This window comes from Protopterus annectens, chromosome 4.part0 (genome assembly GCF_019279795.1).
Source record: "Protopterus annectens isolate FY-2018-M chromosome 4.part0, PAN1.0, whole genome shotgun sequence".
NCBI classification, from domain to species: domain Eukaryota; kingdom Metazoa; phylum Chordata; order Ceratodontiformes; family Protopteridae; genus Protopterus; species Protopterus annectens.
In genome coordinates this window covers 490064248-490077901 of record NC_056733.1, presented here as the reverse complement: position 1 = coordinate 490077901, position 13654 = coordinate 490064248, and positions in this window count along the sequence as shown.

Genomic DNA, 13654 nt, shown 5'->3' with positions numbered 1-13654 from the left:
GCCTACCCAGAGAAACTGCTTTCAGCCTACAATGCTTAAACAAAATAAATCTCCATGGTTACATCACATTTCTTTTCACATCACAATAGCCAACAACTTGCATATGATCTTATTTTAATTGGTGGTGGTGGCAATGTGTGTGGGGGTGGGGGGTGCAAACATGTAGTTTTCAATGCTATTGTAAACTAAAGCTATTATTTCAGAGACCTATTTCTGCCGCAAAAATTATAGCCTCAACAGATATCCTAACCTCCAGAAAGACGCTAAATGTCCAAAATTCCAACATACTGCAACCATCATCATAGTCAAACATTCTCAAATGCAATAATTTCCTTATTTCTATGCAGAAAAAATTTTAAGCAATTACGTAAATTTTCCAGAAAAGGAGGACGCATATGCAGCAGAACCAAAAAGGATTAAGCAAATCTAACTTATACCAGTCCCAGACCAGTAAAGTAAACATAACAGAAATGATATTCTAGGCATTCCATTTTACATGTACTGATTCTGAAGTACCACAGATACTGATTTAACACAATGTATGTGTACACTGCCTGCTTAATTATTTTTTGATTATTCTAATGCAAGCCCAAGCATTCTCTCTTAACTAAAAATGTTAATCTTATGCTTTTAATTTTCTTATAATTATAGGTGCTCACAGACAATACTGCCAAAAATTGGTACTGCAGTGTTCGTGCTAATGACACCCCCTGAAATATTGTTATTACACTTAAACCTCTTTCTTGTTCTTGGGAAAAAAAGTTGAGTACAACAAATGAGAAAAATATAAACACTGTTTTAATTCTAATACAAGTGTATCTCTTTTAAATACATACACATACATATCACACACACACACACACACACACACACACACACACACACACACACACATTAATTCTGCTCTTAACCCTCAGCCTCTTTGATAAGAGTAAAACACATCAGCTGTTTAACTTTTAGATAAATGTCTGTCACTACTGACTGCTTGCTGAGCCTGATAACCAGAAAGGTCAAGGTGCACTAAATATGATCACAACAAAGTACAGTAAAAGAAACATATGAAACATTAATGACTAATCTGATTCCTCAGTGCAGGTGCATACCCTGCCAAAAAACTATAAAAATCAGTCCTGTCTTCCTGCTGGGATGAATATGCTATTAATTTTCCAGACATTCAATCTCCAACTTCATTCAAGAGATTGTGAAGTCATTTTATGACTTAAAAAGCCATTTACTTGGGTTGCTATTTTGGGGGTGGGAATATAGAATCCACAGCCTTCTGATCTTGGAACATCTAGTTACCTATTCAGCTGTTAACAGAGATTATACATAGTGACAGTGTTATCTCTTGCATACTCTGCATCCTTTCTGTAAAAGTTGGTGCCATTTAAGTGGGTCTTGTCACTTGTCTGAAAAAGGCCCAAATGAATGTTTATCTACATACCTCAGTATTGTTTTGGCAGATGTAGCCTGAAGCTAGCATGATTCACTGGAGTGTATTAAACCATTGCAATATATACTTAATTATTAACTCACTTTCATGAGGCTAAAACTGCAAATTGAGCAGCTGGTCTCGGTGGATAATGTCCCTCAACAAGTTCTCGTACATACTGCTACTTATTATAGGTGCAGAAACCAAGATTGCAAAATGTATAAACTTTTATTCTTAGAGGATAAAGGAAAAAAAAGTGCATTTGCTAGCACAATTTCACTGGAATTAAAAAACAGATTTAAAGTGGCATTTTTATTTTTATCTATGCTCACTGTGTACAGAAATTTCTGCTTATCAAATCTTCCAGCTCACTTCTTCTTCTTCTTCTTTCAGCTTTTTCCCGATTAGGGGTCGCCACAGTGGATCACCTGTCCACTCATGATTGGCAGTGGAGTTTTGCAGTGCTGAGGTGCCAGCCCGGTGCCCAACCTTCCACAGAAGGCACACGCACGCACACATTCACACCTAGGGCCAATTTACTGATTTAAATCCAAATCTATGAACTGTTGGTATGCCCTTATACTTTCTCAACTATTCTTCTCAAATATAAAACTGGAAAACACATTATGGAGAAACAGGAATTCTAACCACTTCAGACAAATAGAATTATTTCAATAAAAGACTTGACACAAAGCTATAGACATTTTCAACATATAAAAATATGATGCAGTAGCAATAACCAGAACTCTAATGTCAAGAAATATGATATCAGAAGAAAGCCCAAAATGATTACAGTATAAATGGTCAGATCATAAAACAGGGCACCATAATTAAAAATCTACAAACAATGATAAATAATTTAGACTTTGGCAATTTGACTACCAGTGTCACAGAAGTACATACCATACCCCATCTAATTGTGAAAGGCATATCTCATTACTCTAGTGAATGTGATACTATTTTTATCACTTTATATCTCACTTTTCCGAAACATGTTTAATACACTGCTATGTTTCCTAACTTTTAAATGTTATATGAAACAACAAATGAAGGTAACGCTCACAGGATGTTCACATTGATGGGAAATCTAAAACTATTCAGAAAGGCTTCAGGAACATAATAAAACACTGAAAAACCAGAACACACACACACACACAACATGAGAATTTTGCATAGTAAGTTACCACCTGCTGAGAGCCAAACTGCATAATCAAGCAATGAGGCAACATTCTTTATATCTCTGCCTAAAACATATAATTATTTCTAATCTCTGCAGACCTCATGCTTCAATTCCGATTCCTTCATTTTTCTGAAAATTTAAATTTACCTGTCATATGCATTTTCCAGTACTTTTTACATCCTTCAACTCCACCTGTCCTTTTCTCTTTTTAAGTTCCTCTTAATGAATAAAAAGTGTAAATTAGATATGTATGTATATATATATATATATATTATGCACATATATACACACATATTATATATATATATATATATATATATATATATATATATATATATATATATATATATATATATATATATATATATATAAAACACACTATATAACTTAATATTGTATACAGATATAAATAATGTTAATTTTAAATTGGTTCAGCAGAGACACCCATATTTCTTGATACTATATCAACACTTTCACTTAAAATATTTAAGACATACATCCACATATGATATATATTATAGCTGCGAATGTACAGAAGGTTTATTAAAACATATTCATTCATTCATTTAGCAATCTGTACCTTCTTATTTAGTTAGCTGTTCATGCTTTATTGCTTTTTACATTTCCTAAAACTAATATGCAACTTCCCATTCTCATAGGTTCATAGGTAGGTACTAGGCTATTGGCCTGAGAGCTTACGTAAGCCCTGTCAACAAGGTTCCCTGGCTTACGCCACCCAAGAAAGTTTTTTTCTTGTGCCACTGTCGAGCAGAGACACAGAAGTGATCCTCAGGGTGTATGATCTATTTCCCATCCACTGATCAAGATTTTTCTTGAAGAGTGCTAATGAAGAACTTCGCTTGACATAGATGAGTAGCTGTTCCAGAGTATGGGAAGATTGGATTCTCCACGGAGAATGCCAAATCTTTTGTCTTTCTTATTTCTTAAATCTTTTAGACCATACATTTCTCCTTCTAATGCATGATTGCATGCACGCCTGTCATCTTTTTCATTATTTATGAATTTCTTGGCTTTCTTCAAGATTGTCAAACTTGAGGCCTCGGGCTACTCAGGCTAGTGAACGTTTTACTAACAAGCAGTCCAAGAACACATGCCTGACATCCCACAGCTGCACAGCACAGCACACATCCTTCAGATGTTTTTTTTTTCCAAGGGTAATTCATTCACCTGACTCTCGTATAGTTGAAAAACACTGCAGCACTTAGAAGTCACATCAGTGACTGTACTCTGTAAGGGTCACTTACAGACTATAGTTAAAAAAATGGTTTTAATGCCCAAGATCCTATATATAGCCTTGGCAATACAATGAACTACTTCCAGAAAGGAATATACTTAAAGAAATAAATTCATGCCTAGTAAAATTATGGTTTCCCAAAAGAAACAGAATAACTTTAATACATCATATGACCATGGAAACAGGGAGGATTAAACCTTCCTGATATAGAAACATATATAAAAGCATCAATGTCTAAAACAATCCCAGACTAGATAAGTCCAAATTACTCTGTAAACTGGAAATAATTACTGACTGTAATATCAATAAATGAATTTGATTTACAAAAAAAATTTAAATAACAGATAAAAACAATTTGCCATGGCACATATGTATTAGTATGTTGACAATATCATCTGAGGTAACCAGGCGGTCTGTCCCAATAAAATCTATTGTTTCAAAAACACAGATTATTACTTTCAGAACAAATATCAAACATGTAAAGTATTTATTAAAAACTTCCACAAAAAGCTTTGGGTCATCGAATACTGAGTTTTTCAGCTGGCAGTGGTCCAACTTTTTCATAACTACAATTGAAATCACATAATAGCCAGTGTTGCTCATCTTTAGATTTGGCTTAATTCATGTTTCTTTGATGCAAGATTATTAAACATTCATTTACTGACAGTTTAAATTCATTGTATGTTCTATAGTTTTTCCTTTTCCCTAATAAAGCTTTAAGTGCCATTCCAGTGAAAGGTAGAAGAGAAATGCTACTCCTGTACACTTTTCAGAGGCTCACTCCTGAAAAGTGTAACTGTATATGATCACAAAAGTGACTCAGATGGTAATGACCCCCCCACACACACACGCATGCTTCTCCAAAGAGCAATACAAATCATGAAATGGAATACATTTTTACATTTATACAGCAAAATACCAATATACAAAGACAATACAATATGAATGCTAAAAATATACCAGAATGCAGTAAAATATTTGAAGCACAGCAATAGGCAAGGCAGTGTGTGTGTGTGTGCGTGTGTGTGTGTGTGTGTCTTTGTGTGCTTTCATGCATTACTAGGAATCCTCACTAGCACTGCAGTGATGCCATTCCATTACTATATAAATCCAGTGTGTTGTTTCAGAAGTGAAAAGAAAACAATTGTCATTTTACAAGATGCAATGCTTTAATTACACCTTTTGATTAACACAATGCAAATGTGATTTAAAATGTATGTTGTTCTGCTTTTCCCAGTCAGGGGTCACCACAGCAGAACTCCAGTCTACTAATGACTGGCAGTAGATTTTTTACAGGTGCCAACTCAACACCCAACTTTCAACAAAGGAACACCCATTCTACACATCTTTCAAACACCACTCAACCACAGGGAGGACATACAGACTCCACACAGAAGGCAATCCAGCCAAGAATCAAACAGGAGAACCTCCTGCTGTGAGGTAACAACACTACCACTGCAGCACCATGGCTGCAATGTATATTAAGCATATAAAACAACAGAGAAAATGAAGGAAAAAGGGGGACAAGAAAGACTGTAGGAATGAGGGACAAGGTATGAAAACATGAAGTATAACTTTGCAAAAAGATTGTATGCAGGACAGAAAAACGCAGAAAGGGAGAGGGAGACAGAGCTATACATGCTTATATATATGTATTCTTATTAAAGGTATGGTACAATGATTGCTAGCAAGTATTCTGATGTTTTTATGTTCAGTCAAAAATCCAGAAGACATTATCATTTGTTTTAAATTCCATTTTTAGCTACTAAATATTTATTTAATAGGTTATTCCTAAAAATATTCTAGATCATGTTAGCTTTAGAATAGTTAGTCCATTCACTGAAAAAAATGAAAGTGAATGCCCCTTTTCAGATTTAAAAACAACAGTGTATTTTAGGAAAGATATCCTAACCTTTTTATCCTATCCTTTTTATATCATGAGCAGAAAGCATGAGGCAACATGTTCATGCAGTAATGTTTCTTGTTTGAAATGATAGATTTTCAAATGTGACACAAAAATCCATATATCATGCCTGATGGCTGCAATATCTTAAATAATGCTAATCCCTAAGGCTGCATAAAGTAGTTGACACTTGCTCACCTTGTAATAAGGATTCAAAACATTGCTTATGATTGCCAATGAAAATGCAGTTGATCATCACTTATTCAAACTATTATTTTGCTTTACAAGAAAAGTTGAAATAAATGTTGCCTTATTTGTATCTCCTAGAAGATGGTGAGTAAATCTGGAAAAAGATATGGCAAAGAAGGGGAGCCAGTGACCAGTGACAGTTTAGTGGTGCCCCAGTGTACAAATTTGTCACTAAATGATAACTGTATTCAAAGTGGGAACATCACTGTACAAGAAGTGATAGTGTTAATTTTCTCTTTTACAGCCCCTACTCCCTGACAAAAATAAATACACACTAGCATTTCAGTTTATTTTCTTTGAATAATTTTCTTCACTACTATAATTATTTTTTATTATATATTTCATATACAATAACTGAACTGTGCAAGACCCACTCTTTTCTGTCACAATCTAAGCACACAACTAAGTAATACTTGTAATAAATTTGTGTCTTTCGGCTTTTCCTAGTTAGGGGTCGCCACAGTGGAACTGCAGTCCGGTAATGACTGGCAGTTGATTTTTATGTACCAGCTCGCCAGGCCTGTCGCACAACTTTCAATGAAGGTACACCCATTTACACGTCTCCACGCAGAAGATGCTCTAGCTGAGAATCAAACCAGACAGCATCTTACTATGAGGTGACAATGCTACCGCAGCACCACCACCATGGGTAATATGCAATAGTAAATAATTACTGAAAATAGGCCATTTGAGATATATCCTCTGAACCAAACACTTCTTAAGACTCTTGGCCACACATGCCTGGGAATGGTATAAGCAGGCTAAGGAAAAGAAACATTAACATGATGAATTTATTTGTTAGCAGGTATGTGAAATGGTCTCTCTTGGACACTTTTCAGGCATGGTCAAGGGCACAGTGGCAAGGCAAAAAAAAAAAAAAAAAAAAAAAAATATATATATATATATATATATATATATATATATATATATGTGTGTGTGTGTGTGTGTATGTATAGATATATAGATAACGTAAATTATATCCAACATGTTTTTGTAAAGGCAATAAGAAAAATCCTATTCAGTCGTAGGGATAATATGGCAATGTTCAAACACATAATGACACAGAGGTTAAGGACTGAATCTGTATGCTGTAAAGCTGAGCACAGTGCAGTTTCTAGTGAAGATTATGTCACAGTGTCAGATGATTAGGAAGATGGGAGAAATTAAATTAAAACACCAAAGGCCAGCATAAAGAGTACATAAGACACTTGTAGACAAAATAAAGTAGATAAATAAAATACTTTATTCAGATCAGTTTCAGCTACCCAGCCTACCCGCTAACCGGATTTTGGAGGGCCCACAGTGTTTCGTGAACTATAACCAATACATCTTAACAACTTTAAACATATTCTATCTTGGTACTGATGTGGATGGGCTCTTATTTGCAGGCAAAGTGTTTTTTTCTCAGTTTGTTGCCCTGGGATATTGTGAACACGTGTATGGTATACTGCAGGATGAGTTGGTTGCTTCGGTATTGGGGGAACAACTTTGACTATATGTATACATGTATCAACAATTTCAAATTTGGTTACATGATTATTATACATTAATATTTATATGATAGTGGGACCTCTATTAATAGAACAGTTTTTTCGATGGGACATGTGATCATTTAATTTGGTGTTTACTGCTGATTATCAGGCAGGGAGCCATTGTGTGTATTACAGGTCTAACATTTGATTTGGACCATATTTATAAATTATCGGCAATTGTAGTCCGGTGTTTTAGCCTTTGGAAGCATAGTGGATACACACAAAATAATTAAACACCTTCTCAGCATGGCAATTATATATCATTTTTAACATTAAGGTGTCAAAATAAGGCCCGGACTTATATCGGGGTAATATTGGTGATAGTTTTGGCCTTCTGGTCATGATTTTTTTGCATGTGGTATGACTATATTGTTTATGCACATAATAACATCTAGTTTGGAATAATCATATACATGAATGGTACAGGGATATATATATGTACCATGTTTTATGTGGTTTTCATTACCTATGTAAGTTGACTATATAGTTGATAAAAAGATTTTTTTCAATCTGCTTCAATTTAAGCCATGCTTATTTGGTAATGAACATTGGGTAGCATTTACTCAGTGCGGGATAAACAATTATATCAACAGTGTTATATTTAGCATGTTAAGAATGAACATTACTTATTAAACTTTTTGTATAATTAACCAAATATATAGGTACTATTGTCCACTGGAATAGTAATACTTGATGGGTTTACCCAACATTATTAGAATTTATAGAAGGTATTCAGTATTGACACATGATTTAGTATCTCATATTTCAGGGCAGTGGCTATATATATATATATATATATATATATATATATATATATATATATATATATAAATGTTAACTATTCTATAATTGGGACTTACTGTTCGCCAGCAGACATATCATTGGATAGTATCAATAACAACAGACTGTGGCTGTTTTTCTTTTATTCCAAGAACCAATTACCTTTGAAAAAGGGACATTATTTTGAGTGATCCATTATTTTTATGGTTGGTCCTCAGGCTTTATACAAGCACCAACTAATTTGGTATGTTAGTTTGAGTATTGGTCCAGACCATCTTATCATTATGGCCCTTTTGAAATAGGGGGTATTTTGCAACAACTCATTTGGTATCTGTTTCTGAATAAATCTTATATATTTTATACATAATACTTCTTGACATCCCTTGGTAATCTGGTGTTGTCTCTATTTATAACAATTTGTTATATTATCGTATATTCAGTTTTTCATAGAGATTCAACTCCATTTTATAGTACAAGCCTTTTTTGCCTACAATTAGGAGGATTGGTATCTGAACAACCCACAAAGGCATGGACCTGGAGAGCATTCTTAATGGATTATGTGCCGACAGGGATGATATTGGGGTATTTGTTATAGATATCAGACCAGGCAATAATCAGAATGGCTCCAATACTGACCCTACAAATGGATGTAATATGGCATTTAATAAACTAGGCAAGGGCCTGAAAAATTTATATGCCAACATTTGGCATCTTAGACATTTTAGGGCATACATGAATAGGGATATAGCACATAGAGGCCTTACAGTTTGTCTTCAATCTTTAGTTGGCAGATCGGAAGATAGACTGACTAAGGAATGGAACTCAGCTCTACAACAGGCCTCTATGATGCTTGTTAACATTCTAACATCATATTATGAAAGGATGGTGGACATTAATTTAACAGAGGTGAAAACCTTATGTGAAGATTGTAAAAAATATGAGTCTCTACCACTATATGCTGTTTCTGTCAATAAGCTATCCAAAGAGTTGGCCACCTACGAGAAACAAACTTGAGATAGGAAGATCAAAAAATTTAATAGAGACATTACAGATTACCAAAGGGGTCATCCATTTGATTTTTCAAGAATGGTAAGATTTTCAGATACCAATAGAACTGTCAGCAATTATATATCTAGGAAGAGACCTAGATCCATCTTAAAGAGAACAGATAACTCTTATTTAAGTACATCAGGGGAGGAATCCTCCTTTATGGACAATTACAGTGTCAGTAACAGGGAATCACCTAGTTGCAAAAAATCCAGTGCACCACACCCTTTAGATGTAGATTGAAGCGGTGGGGGGGGGGGGCCGCAAACACAAACATGGGGATAAGAATAAATTCAGTGGAAGGCTTGTTACAGACACTTCTGAAATGAATAACACTGTTGGTCAGAATGTGCTTAACCTATCTGATATAATACTTACCAATGAGCAAACTTGATTATTGAATAAAGGCCTTGGATTTGTACCTGGATTCTTTGCTGATGAGTACAATATAGTCACTGATGTCTTGCATTTTTATCGTAGACTTAATCTTAAACTATTTTTTTCAGATAATCAATCTCAAAGATCTGTAGAATTCAGGTTCTACAAATCTGGATTCCAACCACCCATGATCAAACACGTCTCTATATTTTTACAAACAGTTTTAAGAGACTTACATTTTCCACATAGGGAATCATGCATTCTGGGTCACAACCTTTCCTCTGCTGAAATAGCTGCATTGGAACAACTCAGAAGCAACCACAATATAGTCATCTTACCAGCTAATAAAGGAGGGGCTGTGGTTGTAATGAATATGGGATACTACCTAAATGAGGGTAGGGGACAATTATCAAACACCAGATGTTACATGCTAATGTCTATAGACCCTACTTCTGTATTCAAAAAGGAGATTGATACATTTATAAGCCAGGCAGTAGAAGAAAATATTATCAATAGTTCCACTCAAACTCATCTCACCGTAACAGATCTGCAAAAACAAATATTATATCTACTTCCAAAAATTCATAAATCACTTTCCCAGCCTCCGGGCAGACCTATTGTGTCGGGCATAGGTTCTCTGACTGAACCCTTGTCAGCATTTCTAACTTAGTATTTAAAACCATTACTGACTTCGGTCAGAGCAAGGATTCAGGACACAACACAATTTCTCCAAATCATATCGAACACACAACTGGATCCTGGATGGCTAATGTGCACCCTGGATGTAAAAGCATTATATACGAGTATTCCCCATTTTTGGTTTACAAGCTCTACATTATTGGTTGGAACATGCTGCCATATACCCTCCTGGATTTAATACTCTACTGGTATGTATGGCAGAACATGTCTTGAATAACAATGTCTTTTACTTCCAGGGTGAATGTTACTGGCAATTGCAAGGCACTGCTATGGGAGCTTCTTTTGCTCCCATATATGTGGATCTGTTTATGGCCTTTTTCGAGGAAGGCATGATCTATGATCCCCTTCATAACCTCTATCAAGTAGAAATAGATATCTGGCGTAGATATTTGGATGATTGCTGGATGGTGTGGTGAGCAGATGAGGCATATTTGCAGGAATTTTTGGAATACCTCAATGACAACTTGTGGGGTATTCAGTTTACTTTAACATCACATTATGACACTATTAATTTTTTGGATGTCACTGTTTACAGGAATGAGGCTCACACTCTCATTACCAAGACTTTTAGAAAATATCCTCAATATAATACCTTGCTCCATGCATCCAGTATGCATCCCCGCCACACCATCTGCAACATCCTAAGTCACAATTTATGCGTATCAAAAGAATCAGTTCATCTGAACAGGAGTTTGAACGTGCCAGATGAGACTTGTGTAAAAGGTTTCTGGATAGGGGATATAAGGAATCAGATATTGCCAGAGCTAGTGAATGGAGTACTGCTCAGAACAGGGGAACATTGTTGGAGTATAAACAATGTAGGACCACACAAGAAGGTCAAAAATCTCAGGTTCGTGACAACCTGTGGATGCAACCATAATGTCATCAGGGATGTATTAGATACTCATTGGAATATACTCTTGGCCAATGATGAACTTAGAAATTATTTAGGTCCCAGATGCCAATTCTCCTATAGACGTGGGAAAACCCTGAGTGCTCTCTTTTCGCACTTCAAGCATAAGGAGAGTGGGGGAGCAGTATACCAACAAATGACCACGACTGGGGACAAACTACTGGGAATGTTCCCATGTGGACATTGTGGGTCATGTCAATTTGTGAGCAAATTGAAACAATTTACTAGTGCCAACACCAGCAGGATATATGATCTACGGGTTTTGGGAAATTGTGGTAGCAGTTGGATTGTCTATTTAGCCACATGCAAATGTTCTGCTTTTTATGTGGGCCAAACCTCCCGTTCATTGAGAATTAGGATGTCTGAGCACAGAAGTGATATCCGAAACAAAACTAATGCTCTATACAGACACAGCATTAAACATGCCAATGCTGACTTCAGGTTCATGATTATTGATAAAATCATTGGGGATAGAAGTAACCAACAGGGCTGGCACACAATTCTTAATAATAAAGAAAAAATATTGGATCATCAATTTAGGGGCGCTTTTTTCCCCACGGCTCAATGACCACTTATGAAGGACATCATGGATTTTCATATCTATTTTGGGGATGATCTTTATGTATGTGTATACAATTTGCTCTATATATATATTACATGTTTTTTTATATATATTATATCACAATATATAATGGATTGTTTATATGTAATTCAAGTTATTGCATTTACACATATTTAGTTTGTTTACAAGTGCATGTCTTTCAAGGCGTAGGCAAGACACATAGATATGCCTCTTTCTGTTGTAGTTATGTAAACCAAGGATTTTTTATTGATCACACTTTTGTGTATTTATATATATATATGTATATATATGTATGTATATATATATATATATATATATATATATATATATATATATACACACATATATATATATATATATATATATATATATATATATATATATATATATATATTTGTATGTATGCATGTTTGTTTTTGTATGTTATCACATGTATAAATAATTTCTTCATATGTATTTTGTATTTAAATATGTATAGATATCATTACTAAAATATGATATCAGTTTATTGCTTTATTTGTAAGGCTCTATGTATTATATTTTTTTCAGCTTTTCAGCATTGTATTTTCTGGGTTGAACCATTTTTGTCATTGGTTGGGGGTGGGTATATATAGCCTAATCATGAATATGTTTGTGATGCTGCTTCACTGAGGAAGGCTAGGTAGCCGAAACCGGTCTGAATAAAGCATTTTATTTATCTACTTTATTTTGTCTACAATTGCCTTATGTACTCTTTATGCTGGCCTTTGGTGTTTTGAAATGTTCATGGTTTGGCCGTGCATTCCGTACTTGAACAGCTTTTGGTAGTCTTAGAAATTAAATTAACTCATAAAATACTGTGTATTAAAAGGCTTAATCATTGATTGCATAGTGGATGATAAAATCTATCTATTTTTCAGAACTGCTGCTCTTAACTGTATAAAGCTCTATTGGATCTTTTATGGTTAGTTGCAATTGTGGGTAATTTTACGTGATACTTGATTTTACAAAAATTGTCTAAAACTTTGGCAGGTCAGAAACTAAAAGCAATGATACTTCAAAAGTTGCAACAAAGACAAAACAATGTTTTATGTGTGCAAGCCCTCACACTCCCAAACTTTATACATCCTACTCCACATGCTATGTAATTAGCAAGTAAGGAGATAATGTAGAAAAAATAAAAATACTCTCTCTCTGTCTCTCTCTCTCTCTCTCTCTCTCTATCTCTCTCTCTCTCTCTCTCTCTCCAAAGATGTCAGTATTCCCCACTGTAGGTTCTACATTGAGAAAATGGATTACGAAAGCCACACATCTAGCACTCGTTAACATAAGCATCCAATGCAATTGTCTTGTAGGTGTCAGGGTGTTACCTCTGTGTTTAGGACATTTGCCTTGGAATGGCACTGTATGGGTAAATGTGACCTAGATATTATCCACACTCCCTTGAATCATGGATGCATGTGATCTGTGACAAAGGCTTGTCTTCTTTCAGTCATGTCATCCCGGAATGACAGACACTGGACAATCTCATAATTACAGCAGGGCATTTGCTCATTGTTTTAGTCAAGCAGTTGCCACTCATACCATAACATCACTGCGAGTGGCAGTATTGTGCTTGGCATCAAATGCTACATCTAAGGTGATGGACAGCAGCAGATGTGTAGATGACTAATGTCAGATATACTTAGTGAGCAGTCCTGCTAATAATGACAACTACTAACACA